General features: G+C 39.3%; 1 long non-coding RNA gene across 3 annotated transcripts in view; it reads left to right on the top strand.

Moving 5' to 3' along the window:
- LOC124294998 overlaps positions 1-12,173 on the top strand; it is a 128,537-nt gene that overhangs the window by 62,047 nt on the left and 54,317 nt on the right. For all 3 annotated transcript variants that reach the window (XR_006904901.1, XR_006904902.1, XR_006904900.1), the window contains exon 3: positions 6,756-6,830. This is a non-coding gene — a long non-coding RNA (uncharacterized LOC124294998). The remainder of the gene's footprint in view (positions 1-6,755; positions 6,831-12,173) is intronic.

The following is a 12,173-nucleotide window of genomic DNA, read 5'->3' as shown; positions in this document are numbered from 1 at the left end:
TTTTCCTCGGTTTCACACCGCCATTGCCGCAAGAAATCCACGTAATTATAACGCCGCGCAAAGTCCATTTTTTTAATCTTAAATTCTGGTTGAGGTCAACGACGAAACCAAGGAATTTGAAAACCTCAATGATCGAATGACTACGGTGACATTATGTGGCGGTACCGGGAAAGCAGGAACTTAAAATACGTAAAAAAGGATGTGACAAAGTCGGAGAGACGATATCTTTCCGCGATATATGACGATCGGTTCGATACCGCATGCGGAATATCCGTATTGGAACTTCTTCATACCGCGAAGGAATGAATATCCATTCGATGCCGTACTGTAGAAAAATTTTCGGCGAATCTCTTCGAGAGAATGCAAATATCAGAGTATAGGTTCTCGTGTGAGATACCCAGGAAAGCGATCTTCCGCGATTTAAGCTACGCGAATGAAGACCTGTGAGTCTTGTAATCTCAGGGCTCGATATTGCCCTGTGAAAATAATCCCTCTTCGATAACCTCCGGGCGAAGACCTCACGAAGAGCGACGAGTAATGCGAAAAGTAAACCGCACTTGCCTCGTAAAGGCAAACCACGAGCTATTGATAACGTTCGGGTACACATTTTATCTTCGTTCTTTAACTTCAGAACCGATTCATTGTTGTCTTGATGCTCTGTGTTTAGGTTCATTTCGATTTCTAATTCTAGCTTCGATTCTAGCTTATCGATGCCGGGATTAGGTTGACGATTGAGAAACGCTGCAAGTATAATTGCATGTCATTTTAACGATCGTTTTTCACTACGAATAACAAATTTTTCAATACACGCTAAATAGATGTCGATGAGAAGATACGGAACATCGGTGAGACATTAACTTCTCACGGTGGGTTACGATATTTGTCGATCGATGGGTTTTAGAATCACTTAAAAACGTCTTAAGTTTTTGGTATAACAGAGTAAATGCTTTTTAAATGCGTGTTGAAAGATCAAGACAGACGATATCGCTGATCGATCGATCGCTTAAGTGACGTGACTAGATCTACAGCGGCGAGGATTTTCACAAGTGACGTTTGGATTTTGTACAAAATTGTCAATACAATATACATATAATTTCAATCGATTCAAATCTGGCGATGGTTTTTTAAGTATAGAATACGTATGTCAAAGTAAAATAATTACATGTGCGTTTTTGCAAGATACGAATTGTTTTCGCGTTCTTCTGCATCCATTTTTGTTATCGTCTTGTCCAACGTCTTAGCCCTCACGGACCGAAAAAATGAGAAGGCCTTGAGAAAGTCGGATCGAGCATTTTGTGGTTGACGTGACGGTAAACCTAAGATGAAAAATGTTTGTAGATTGAAACCAGGTCAAGCCAGGACCGTTGATCACACGGCTCGCGTCGGCGATTAGCTGGATGTTTGACTCGAAGCTTCGAGAGCTTACGTAAGCTATATTTCTCTGATAAACAACCGGAAGAAGACAAGAAGTGTGCCTTGTGTTGGTACAGCGTATACCTAGAACGCATTGCAGTTTTTGCACGGATGACTCATTTTGTTCTTTTCATATCCGACTACGTGACTTCCTGCCTTTTTTCCGACGACGCGTGGCGGACAAGTCACTTTCAACAAGAAAACGTCTTCTCTGATTTTTATCAAATTTCGCATACAGGAAAGTTCGTCGAGTTTATAAATTCAAAGAAGCTAATCAGCCTTTTACTGTAAACGACAGCACACGTATGTATCTTTTTATGAACTCATTTCAATGGATAATTTTCTTAAACAAACGTCTTTTAAACGCAGAACAATACCACAAGATGTCATTAATTTCACTTTGTGTAATTAAATCCTTCATTTATAACCAAGTTTAACGCAGTCTGGGACAACGCACAAAATTGATTCTGTCAGTAGAGATAATTTCAACTGTCTGCATTGTAGCTTTTGCTGCGAACACGTGTTCAGCTGTTCACAGATCAATTATTCAAAATAACACGTTTTCAAAGTTGATTTTGCGCTTCGTACTTGCATGTCAATTCTGACTAAGTGCGACAAATGAGAATTCGAAAGAGATTTGACAAATTTAACTCAATTTCAGTGTCAAATGATCGGTACGAACTGCTGAACGTCGAGTTCCTGGTGTTTCAATGAAATAATCACATGCTGAAGAGTAGACGAATACGAAACGTGAATTACTATACTCTCGTTGTTACTGCTACTGGTAAATGAGAATGGTACCAGACGTGTCTGAACGAATGCTCGTCGCTCCCGTGACGAAAGGAATTAGGAACCGTAAATAACCCTCGGTGATTAAGATTATCGAAATTAGACGTGAGTTTCTTCAACACCTGTTTGTGATTCAGTAATTTGTGGTCTTTTCAGTGCCAGACAAGTGTTAAACAAATTTCCTCGCCTGAGTATCAATTTTCTCTCGAGCTGAAATTTTATTTCAATCGGAAGTATACATGGTAATTGACGATACAATTTTACATGTGCACGCTTCTCGACGCGCTCACAGTTAGAAGATTTATGAATTTTTCTACTCCAACAAGAGACACTGAGCAGGAGATAGAAATCGGAGGCTGACTTGAGAGCAATAATCGCAAGCCGTTAACTCTTCACCATTAACACCGCATGCTGGATTTAACCACGGAAGAGTTCTCGGTTCACAGTGAAGTGCTGATTGAAGTCAGGCGAAACGAAGTCCCGATGATCCGCGATCGATATCCGCTTTACCTTGACGTTGCTGTTTGGGTACTTTATTAATTAAGATCTTCGTTAGCTCGATCGCTTGATGAGGGGGGGGGGGGGGGGGGGGGGAACTATTCACCCGCGGTAAGAATATTAAAATCGGGTTTCACGCCTCCGTTTACATTGCGTAACGCTGCAGAAAGAACACCAGGAAGCGGTATGACTCTTGACGTCATCGTTGCCATTGGTTGTACAGATGTTAATAGAAATGACTCTGTAATACTCCGTCAAATTGATTAGCTTCTCGCGATTACTACAACTGTACGTATTTTCGTATCCAATTCGTTTCATTCAAGTCAAGTTAGTTAATCTCGAATGAAATTTTTGCTGTCGTTATTATTATTAGCCCGCATATCGAATGACACATTGTTATATAGCGCGATGTACAGGTTACACAAATTATGCGGTCAATGTGTGTCGGCAGAATGTACATGGATTTTGTCATACAACACTCGTGCGGTGTATAAAGCTGATTCACTTCGACAATTGGATTGCAGGCGGCCGACATTCTAGAGATCGTATATATGCGATGATACGGGTGTAGGATGTTTCTGCAAAGAATCGAAACGGTGATGTCGCATCCTTCTGTTTCAATCACTGACAACAGTTTTGATAACACGGTTTAACCCTGTAACTTTTTATTTAAGAACAGGTACCAAATTGTAAACCATGTAACCAAAGGCCATTAACCGATCGCAAAAAGTAGAAGCTGTTTCTGACTTATTGTTAGGATTAAATTTGTCCGTCCCACGCATTCAAAAATTGTTGGTTTCGTATTATTAAGTATACAAAAATAATCTCTACAGTCCGTATATGCAAAGGTGTTATATCGATATTTAGGTTAGTTGATATTTGTATACATTCGTATTACGCTCTCAAGTGTTTAGAGCAACGGATACGAATGTATAATCCTCTTATACAGCCCCTCAGTTCGTCAGTCTTGTCGAGTACCTCGAACGAGGAACATCAAATAAAAGTTTAATATATCAGAATAGAGAACAGAATTTATTAACCCATTTCCTACAAAAATCTCCCACGCTATCTTCATGGAACATAGTGCGGATAATATTTTTCTAAGTATGTGACGTGTGTCTACATGTTTTTTCTCTACGGCCTAGTTATCAATTATTTTCAAATGACACGATTCAGAAATGAAGTTATTTCACTTAGAGAAATTCTTAGTTCCGGCTACCGCTCAGTCCTTAACTATTTTCATTTTTTACCACAACCGAAAAATATTGTTTCAAGTACAAAATGAAAATTAGTTTCTTATCTGTTACCAAAAAGTCTAGTATCCGTTACTATTCTTTCTCATTATCATCACTGTTGCTATATTTTCTTGTAACTGTTGCGAAAATTTAACGCTTGTGCAAGAATAAATCGACGTTAAAGCCTTGTTTAACTAAAAAAGTAGAGTAAACCTCAGAAACTGATTTTGCGTTGCAATTACCGAAAAAAGGACCGACAATAGCGCAAAACGGTTAGGCGTACCTCGTTTTTCGTAATTCCAAAAATATTAAAACAGTTTTTCAACGATACCTGTTTTAGTGAATTTTTCTAGTTACCGTAGCAAATGAAATTTTTCTCAGTGTGATCCACATGCTGGTTAACGGTTCTTGAGCAAATACCGGCGTACTTTAACGATGTTGCAATTACCCGCGTGACAGGTACACGTACACCGGTAAACGAGTGTGTGGAAAATGTCAAACGTTGGCAGATACGCGAAGCGGTTCGCCAAAAAAGCCCGAATGTCGGCGCTGCCTCACGGCCTAGAGTCAAGAATCCGTATACGTAATATATATATGTGGTCAATTCAGTCTGTGGACTCATTCACTCAAACCAAATCGATGTTGCCATTCAACGAGTCGCTGTATCGTATCGAGTCTCCATTGTTACTGCCAATAACTGATACGACCAAAAGTCGCGGGAGATTAGAATGATCGACCAGTGATAGACGCTGCTCTTACGATTATATGATATTTTAGGGTAGACGACAGTATTATAGGTGTCATGGTATAGGTTGGGATGCTCTTTCTTCGCGACACTATTTTTACCGTGTACCCTCTGACGATAACCCCTGACATTAAACCTCTGTATAAGTAATATCAGGGACGTCCTTCCTTTGAACCCTCTCGAAAGTTTCAGAACTTGAATTCTCTTGAGAATCGGGCTATAAAAGTCACTAAAACGACCGTCAGCCAATAATTGTATAAATATTTATAGTCGTTTACTGACGAATAATGCGAATACTCACACGGTGCGATAGCTAAAAGTAATAATCGCTGACAGGTTACTAACCATGCCTGAAGAATAAAAAAACATAAGAATAATAATAATAATAACAAGTACTACCGGTAGTCGCCGCATTAGCGTAAAATTCATTCGCTAACGTCTTATTTTGCCGGTAGTTGATATGTTTGGAAATTATTGCTGATTGGGAGCCGATGGTGGAAAGGATGTGAATGTATTTAGAAACTGTCAGTACTCGCTGGTACCAAGTTCAGTAACTGTTGCCGTAATTCGCGTATCATTTGCGCAACAGTCTCTGGTAAGCGTTATTTACTATACGTGATACGACTGCTTGATAACTGTATCAGAAATGAAAGTAAATTTATTACGGCGTTCAAAGCTTTCCCGTATATTGTTGACGATATTCTTCACATTGTCTGGAAATTATTACAACGCGGGCAGTGGAGATTGGAGTATTCGAGTGAGAATTATTAGAAGAAACTTGTACTAATTCGAAGGGTATTGCTCTGTAAATAAAAATCGGTGATAAAATAGTATCGCCATTATGAGTCACGCTTAATTTCAATAGACCAATTAAATTATCATACGGATCTCGCTTTGCGACTAATGATCGGTGGTATTTAGACAACTGGCCGTGCAAGATGAGGCAAATTATGTATTTTACGTATGTAATGTGACGGTGTTTGGGTGTAAAGAAATGAATCGAGCTTTTAATTTGAATTGTTTTTCTCGCTCACTTTCGGATCTTCGCTATCTTTCTACCGCGGCGTGTAAAGATAATCGGTTATTTTTAGATACATATTTTCGTGTTTCGTTTTACAAAATTAGCTCATGACCGTTTCATCATCATCAGTCATCGTCGTGTACATTTAGCATTGCTTGTACCATTTACTTGACACCCTTTTATCTTTGTAATTTGTTCCACAAGATGTGGTTAAATTGCGTTCCACTGGCTGTTTACCACGTGCGAATGAATTTAATTTTGAAGATTCTACGAGTAGAAAACAAGCGAAACGTAATCACAGAATAAACAACGTGACCGAAAAATTTTATCGCAGACAAAAGATAAAAAAAAAAAAAACAGTATGCGTGTCCTCGAAATCATAAGTTCAGAACAAATCGAGTCACATACAAAACAAGAAATGGCTTAATATCACTGATCATATTTTTAGAATGTAATTAACTTTTTTTTTTTCCTCTACGTTCTCAAGATAGTATTAATAACAGAGGTGAGGACATATATGTTGAATTTTTGTATATTGTTCCCGTCGTAAAACATGCTACGTCTGATCTAGCCGTACCAGAAGTGAATGCGGTTTCTGCTATCGACATATCATACCCTGGTCACAATGCTAGTCGCAATTATTATGCATCGACTGGACGGAAAGTATCAGTTCCGCATCTCAATTCGATCGCTGCATGCTATTGATACGACTGTATAATAGATGTAGACACAAAGAGAAAAAAATAAACTTTTGTATCGGCAGACTCGAAAAACACTTAGAGAATTTTTCGAATGATATTAACATAGGTCAAACTGGATCCAATTCGCGATTTTTATTTATTTTTTTTTTGTTCAATTGTTGCTTTGAATCCGTAGATCGAATCACAATTCAGACATTCGTTTGATCATTTTACGAAAGAATTTTTAACGCCAACTCGGGAATAACTCAGTTTTTAACTATAATCTCAAGGAGTTTTCCCACACCGTGTTACTTTGAAAAAATTTTCAAAACCTTATAAATCCAGCATTAAAAATTTTTCCATCTTTTTTTCAGGTAAAAACAAAAATTCAGAAGGTGGTTATATAGGTTTTCTTGTGGCCAAGTGGGATAAATATCAGCCTTACTGCGGTGAGTAAAACTCTAATACAGGTAAAATTTTCTGGTCCGCACTCTTTTAATTATCACTTATACAAATGAGACCTAACAGTTTTCATGCGATTCTTTATTTTTCAATTTTTCCATTTACAACGGTGATCGTCAAATTGTAATATATTTTCAAAATGACTTCGTCGCTTGACGTGGTCACTCTACGCGATGACTATTCATCAGGTTCAATTTCCCCTTGCGTTCGTTTTCGGTAAATACATTTGAACTATCATTACGTCAACTCGTTTATACAATCGAGAGATACATCGCCGCCTTATATTTTTCTGTTTCTCAAGTATTTTCCTTGCCTTTAATTTATCTAACAATAAGATAGGGCACAACGTCACCTGTTTCTTATCGATGGACTTCCTTCTATTGTACATGTATGTTGTCTGCTAGTTCACATTGCACTTGACAAGACCGCTCCGATCATAATCTTGCAGACAATGGGATTAATCAAAGCATTATACCCCTATATCTGAGTACCTTTACGCTAATTGTAAATTAACATTACGCCGACAGCCTCCAAAGTTTTATGATCAATGACATCCGGTACCGTTTTATCCGGCTTGGTATGTTCGGCGAGTCACGTGCCTTTTATAGAGCGCTCGGAAAATTACGAACACCTACTATCTTTGCCTTGCGATAACGAAATCTTGGCACTTGATAATATTCCCAAGGCGTTCCGTGTCGGGTCATGCCTATTTTAAGATACCTTGTGCCACGCTTATCGAATGTCCCGAAGTAGCTGTAATCTCGCCTTATCAATGCGCATTTACAAGTTTTCACTTTGCTGGAAAATTACGTCTGCAAAAAGTGTTACTCTGAAATTTTACGCGAACCTCGCCCATCGCATAAGCTCAATTCAAGGCTACGCCCTTACATATATACCGATTGCATCGGAACAAAAATAGATAGTGATTGCAGAATTATGAACCCTTGAATGAATTGGTCTAACTATTGATTGTTGTGTACGTTCAGACCAGGAATCGAATACTCTTTAGAAACAAGTCGTAAGCTTCTTCCAACAGTCTCAAAAGTGTCATTTATGTCTTGATGTTGTTTCCGCGGATACGCCGGAGGGGTTTGAACGGTCTCTCTGGTATATGACTATTAGATTTCCGTTCGTAACATTTGATACCCATCACGAGGACGTTTTCACACGTCTGACTGTACGACTAATTGAATGTTTTAATAAGACCAAAACATCCCGAGGATACTTTCGTTAATGACAGTTTAAAGATTGTTCCGGACTTTTTCGAAACGCCGTGTAGAGCCATTTGGAAGAGTGATTTCAGAGACTCTGTTGAACGAACCAGAGTTCCTGAAATGTGTGTAAAAAATTGCTTAACCTCGTAAGCTTCATGTCTGCAGTGCCCTCGGTAACGAAAAGTAACACGGACACGTATTCCAAGTGTAAAATGCAAACCATGTTTCGTCGCGTTCTAGGTAAATTCAACGTTAGATTTACCAGATTCAAACAAGTATTGTAACGTAAGGTAAGTAATGTGGTTTACCACTGTGAATCAGAAAAGGTACTACGCCTTATTGATTTTTTCCCCATTATTGACTCTCAGAAACACATGAACGGGCCAAACCCAATAACATCATACGTGACTTTTCGTGTGGGAAATATCGTCAATTTATGGATGGACAGTCACGTGTTTATGTCAAGGAACCAGAGAATACCAAAGCTTTGTGACTCTTCGAAAATAGTATATTCTTCGAATCCGTGCACTACGATTATACGATGAATAACCTACAGATTTAAAATGGAAGTCAAAGTACAAGTCACTTCCAACCGCGATTCTGCTGTACAGTTTCGTGTATCGCTGTTGTCTGGAAGAAGGAATTTCGGACGATGCTTGCAGGCAAGAACCTAAGTACAGCAGACCAGTGGAGCTGAAACGAAACCTGAAATCAATCTGGGAAGAAGCGGGGCGTGACAAAGTTGGATCACGGATTTCCTGCTTGTGCCTCGAAAAAAAAACAAAACATCGGCATTTCCTGTACGGTGCGATGGTTGAGTATAACCGGTGCAAGGTAGATATAACGTACCGTGCCTACGTCGAAGGTCTTGCGTGATGATCTGCAATCGGCTCCGTAATTTACGACCGTTTTGCTTCCGAGTTTCAGCTTCAACTTGTATCACACTCTCCGGCGTAGAATAGCCTAGAGCTGAGAAAAATGCGCTGAAAAGAGACGAAGTATGAGAGAGAAAAAGTTGAAAATGGAACATATAAAAAGAGTCGCGTGTCGAGTTTCACTTAATATTTCAAACAGTCGTGTTTCCTTTTTCTCTCTCTCTCTCTCTCCAATTATACTTTCGTAGCCATTGTTCTTTACAGGAGATCACAATACTCTTGCCTTAGGATCAAACTGAGATACGAAAAAAGTGTAACGCTATACCTACGTCCGTCTTGTCACGAGTTCGTGGTTATCTTATAACCACCGTATTCCTGCATCTCGGATTAAAACTTGGTTAGGTACTACAATTTCTATGTTACTCAACTCGATAGTTGCGGATCTATCCGTTGATCCCAGTGCCGACTAATTGGAAGAATCGCTTCTCGGCTATTCTTTCCGTGTGGTTGCATGATTCATGATCTAGATGAAATTCAACGTTATATTTAATGCTTGTTGAGCGCTGTTTCACGATTACACCCACATAAGATGTACGAAATTCATATCCATATTTGTACTGATTGTCCGGTTTGTATTTTCGTAAATTTGCCACAATGAAGGCGATTTAGGGATTCCGATAAAATTGACGCACCTTTATCCCTGCATCTCGATTTGATACTCGTGAATATAAATCGATCCTTGATCGAATAATTGTGCTGCCAATTCTCGCTTATCTAGTAAATTGATCAGATATTCTTGAAAATGATTTATTTATCCGCATTCCCGGATGTCGTAAGGTTGTTGTCATTGTGCAAAAAATTTGAGGCTCTTTTACTGTCGAAAATTTTATAGTCATTTGATCGTTGCTTCTCAATTAGTTTGGTATTCAGACTGGATTCGGTACCGAGACTTTTTATGTGGTTGAATTGAGTCCGTCGAACGAGGTTCATTGAACTCTATCGGAGATCAATATTTTAAACAAATATTTGCAAGGCAGTTTATTTAAACTCGTGCACGTGTTTTAGAGCATTATTTGACCAGACAAACTCTGCCATGCTGCATCGAATAAGTTTCAAAACGAAAACAGTCAGTTTTGCAACCGGGAGAAATTTGTTTGCAGCGGAGACGCTTCCCGATGAGTCGTTTCCAAAAAATTTACATCTCGCATCTCGAATAGTGATTGTTCAACTCCGAAGTAGCCATTGTCTTTCATTTCCCAATTCGTCGGTTAATTTTGGAACTAAATCGTAAATCTCAACAGAAACTCTGGCCTGGTTTGTCGGTAACTTCTGTTTATGAGTCGGTGGTTTTGCTTCGATGTCTTGCATAGATTCGCACAGTTTCTTTCGTGCGTTGTTTTTAATGAAATTACTGAGAATCACACATCGCTCTTCTTCCGATATCGAGGAACAAACACTCTGCATTGAGTGTATTCGCAATACCGATTAATAACTTCATTCATTCGCTGGTAGTAAATCCTTGCTTTGATTTCCCCATTTCCACGGAAGCGGGTCTATTATAGAGATGGACGATGGCCGGAGGTTTGAACAGCGGTCTAGCAACAGCCGTCAACGGTGAAAATAGTTTATTTCATAGAAGCAGATCCTATCTTTCATTCGCAAGGGCTTAGCGTAAACTAACAAAGCTCGAATGATACCGTAAACACTACACAGACGCAAACAAGATTACGCGAACGAGTCGAAGGCAGGTTGTATCTTTTTTAGAGTGCACTACGACGAACGTCCATAGTTTACACAATTTAACCTATTTCTCACAAGCCGATCAGAGAAAGAACTAATATAACACTTTCATTAATCTCTGCGCAGCTTTGTTATACCTACATCATCAAACCCGCTGAATTTCATTTCAATTTCAATTTCAATTTCAATTTCAATTCAACGTACGGTGTGCTCATAACTATTTTTATACCTGACGCGACAAATCTTATGCCCTAATTTAAATCACAAATAAAGCTTGCTCACTGTTTCTGCGCAGTGTGTGAAAAATTGTTATTTTTCAAAGGAAACCAAATCTTCGCTGCTTGATTTGACCTGCGAAAAGAAATGTCGTAATATCAATGGCCAAGAAAATCCCTGTCTTACCAACTTATTGTTAGTCATTTTAAGATTCGGTTTAAAAAATCGGTATCGATATTTCAGTTTCGAAAGAAGGAAACAACCGGCTTTCAGCTACGGTATAAATTTATTCAATAGTTGCATCGACACGGCGAAACATTGAGCGGGCACTGAGTTGAACTAACGACGTCGTCCCGATACCGATTTGCCATTTGCCCCGAATCAGGGACCCTCCCCGTACAAGGCGAGTGTCGCCATTAATCCATACGGTAGCAGGCGGGAAAACACACACATACGGCATCGCAAGTCGCCAGCAGCTACAGTAAGCGGAGCTTATCCTCGAGTAAAAAACAAAATTTAACGACCCACCGAGAGTCAAATATGATTAGAAGGTATCCCGCAGCTAAACGTTCGTAAACAATGTCGACCAAACAACAGTTGACGTAACAAATCGTGTATCTACATGCACGCAATATCCAAGCATTAGCTCCGGACGACACGTGAATACCACGCTTCTGATGACACCCCAGTCGCGTTCATTGCGTGGCATACACACAACTTACACTTGCATAATTGCTCCGCAGTGGGTTCATCGTCATTAACATATCGCCTCGGAAAACATCGTGTATATCGCTACAGCTCTGATGCTGTTATTATTTAGCCGACTCTATGTGTGCTTACTGTAAATATACACGATTTTATATCACTTTTTGCTCCGTTGACTTCGTGACGTTCAACGCTAACTTCACGTGGATTTATGATGTCTCGGGCATGCATCCGAGTGAATTCGTGGGTCACGTTACGACGGCGCCGAGATTTATTGAAAAGTCGTTATCTGGACTTGGAAAGCAATTAAGATCACACGGTTAACGACTGTAAAATTCTTATTCGAATCAGTAGCGATTCTTGCAACGCATCCTCGATTTCAGCTACGGAAATATTCTATCAGATTACAGTTTACGTTCGAAATAGAAATGCCTGAAACAGGTAGGCGTTTGTATTCATAGCGTTGAGATTGGCAAATGTCAAATGTTCAAAATATCCTTTTGAATCTTTTTTCACTGATCTTGAGACGCGATTCAAACAGATCGATTCAGGACTTCTTATAAAATTTACCAGATTTCAC

Source organism: Neodiprion lecontei, chromosome 6 (genome assembly GCF_021901455.1).
Source record: "Neodiprion lecontei isolate iyNeoLeco1 chromosome 6, iyNeoLeco1.1, whole genome shotgun sequence".
NCBI lineage: Eukaryota > Metazoa > Arthropoda > Insecta > Hymenoptera > Diprionidae > Neodiprion > Neodiprion lecontei.
Note: the sequence above shows the minus strand (reverse complement) of the source record. Positions and strands in the feature narration are given on the sequence as shown.